Source organism: Miscanthus floridulus, chromosome 16 (genome assembly GCF_019320115.1).
Source record: "Miscanthus floridulus cultivar M001 chromosome 16, ASM1932011v1, whole genome shotgun sequence".
NCBI lineage: Eukaryota > Viridiplantae > Streptophyta > Magnoliopsida > Poales > Poaceae > Miscanthus > Miscanthus floridulus.
Window position 1 is genome coordinate 65,342,461 of NC_089595.1, and position 2,788 is coordinate 65,345,248.

The following is a 2,788-nucleotide window of genomic DNA, read 5'->3' on the forward strand; positions in this document are numbered from 1 at the left end:
ATTTAACCTACCTTGTGATTTACAAATTGTGGGGGTATTATCCCCTATACCCTTACGGATAAGATTGGGCTGGCTTGGATCAGTGGGTCCGGTCCACCAAAAGACGACGCGCGGCCCGGCCAACCTGTTCGGAGTCCCGCGCAAGGAGTCAAGACAGATTTGGCGATCCAGCAAGATCTTGGTCGGTTAGAATAGGAATCCTTATCCGGTCACCTATGGCAATTGTAACTAACTAGGATTAGTTTCCAGATCTGTAACCCTGCCCCCCAGACTATATAAGGCGGGCAGGGGACCCCTCTAAAAACATCTCTCATTGACATACAACAATACAATCAGACGCAGGACGTAGGTATTACGCCTTCTTGGCGGCCGAACCTGGATAAAACCTTGTGTCTATCTTGCATCACCGTCTTGTTTGTGGCTTGCGCACCTGTCTGCCGACAATCTACTACCTTGGGCATACCCCTAGGTAGACTGCCGACCATATTTCGTCGACAGTGGCGCGCCAGGTAGGGGGTGTGCGTACTGCTCTCCAAGCAAACAAGATGGTCATCATCTTTGGCTCCATGGCAACACCGAACGGCCTCACGTTCACCGTCGGCCAGATCACTTGGATCACCAGCTCCGACGACTTCATCGCCATGACCATGGAGGAAGCGTAGATTCAATCTGCGTCGACCACTGCTTCACCTGCATCGGCTACGGCTCCGACCACGGTGGACACAGCTCCGACCATGGTGGATACAGCTCCAACCACAATGGATCTGGCTCCGACCACGGTACATCTGGCTCCGACCACGCCTGCATCATCTTCAGCCACGCCGACAACCTGTCGTCCGCTTCCCCGCTACAAAGGGAAGCAGATAGATAGCACCGACCTGCTCAACTCCATCGATCGGGTCGGCACCAAACTCGTTGAAACCCTAGCTCTGGTAAGTATAATTCAAAGTCAACCTAATGAGCAGGTAACCGCTCCCCACAACAGATCTACCCGACTAGCTCGGGCCAGTCGTCCTGCATGACTTGGTATAGATCTCGTGGTCATATCTACTCCTGAAGGGCGCTCCGCTCGTCGCCAGCCAGCCTCCGCGACAGGTCTCTGGCTCTCTGAGTACGAAGCCTCGATGGAGAACTACCAGGCCCAGCCCTACGGCCTATGAAACACTGCCTCCAACTACGCGTATAACATACAACGCTGCTCGGATTTGTGTTTTGTACATCAGCCTCGGCCGAGGCCAAGCAACTTCGTCAACATGATCTGGGTTGAGGATTATCAAGAAGGGTCCGTCCACACGGTCCAAGAGGGTGACTCCAGCTCCTCGTCTGGCATCGCATCTAATGCCTCCGTCCACACCGAGCTCTAGCATCACGACGACGAAGGCATCGAATACAATCTGGATATCCCAGACCATGCCCCGGGGTTCCCGCAATTCCCGTCTTTCCCGCCAAGGCGAGGGGGTTTGATCAATGTTGTCAGCAATGACGAACCGCCAGCAGTTGGCGAAATAGAACAAGAAAGGATTGCAGGCGAGGCACGCAATATTGACCGGTTTAATTGCCGGCAAATCGAATCTGAAGCAGAAGAGGAGGCACGACGCATAAGGGTCCAGCCACGCGACCTCAACAATGCTTTTGATAGGGTGGGGGACAAACAGGTCTTCAGGACTCCAAGTGCCAACGTAGCCGTCGCTATGGCGACAATGTAATGGCTACCCAACACCCCCGAAATCTAGGTAGTTCACGATGATATACAAGCTTATCTAACGGCTGCTATGGCTCAGACCGCGGAGATGGTGAATCAAGCTCAGGCTCCATCTGTTTTAGTCGAATCAAGCCATAGCCGCCAATACTCAAGTCGCTCACAGCCACTCAACCAACGTGGCTCGCGCAACAACGACCCATCAGACAACCGCCAAGGCGGAAACGGTGGTCCTGATGGTGGTCGGGATGACAACCACCATCGGGAGGACAACCGCCGCGACATTTGGGATGACAACCGCCGAGATAATCGCGATAATTGCCATGGCCACAGGGTTAATCAGGATGGCAACCGAGATCGCCGTGATGGCAATAACGATCTCCGCTGCTACCTCGGGGAATGCGATCTACGCGATCGCATCAACCAGAGAGCCAACGATCGAGCATCCCACGAAAGTTATCGCTGTATGGAATATGACACTACCCACGGCCTGCCGGGTCTGAAGCAGTTTACTCCGCACCTTCACCAAGTCATATGGCCTAAAAACTTCAACCTTGAGAAACTTCAGAAGTACGACGGCAAGGAAAACCCCGAATTATGGGTCATGCTCTATGAAACTACATGCAGATCAGCCATGGCTAACGAGCACGTCATGTCTAACTACTCCCCAGTCGCTGTTGGCCATGCAGGTCACCAATGGCTAGTCAGCTTGCCGACGAACTACTTTGATTCTTGGCAAGAGCTCAAGCAAGCCTTCATCGACAACTTCATTGCTACTTGCGAACAACCCGGCAACAAATATGATCTGCAACGGATTCGAGATCAAAAAGATGAGCCACTACGCGAGTATGTCCGGCGTTTCTTAGAGATGCGCATCAAGGTCCCATCAATCTTCGACAATGAGGCAATCGAGGCTTTCATCACTGGCCTTCGCTTCCACGACGCCCTAAGGGACAAGCTCCTACGCAAGAGGCCTGAATCGGTCACAGCGCTCCTGGCCACCGCTAAGAAATATGCGGACGCCGATGACGCTAAAAAGATAATTATCAAAGAAGCAGCAAGGGTTCCACGCTCTGACCACCCCCCACA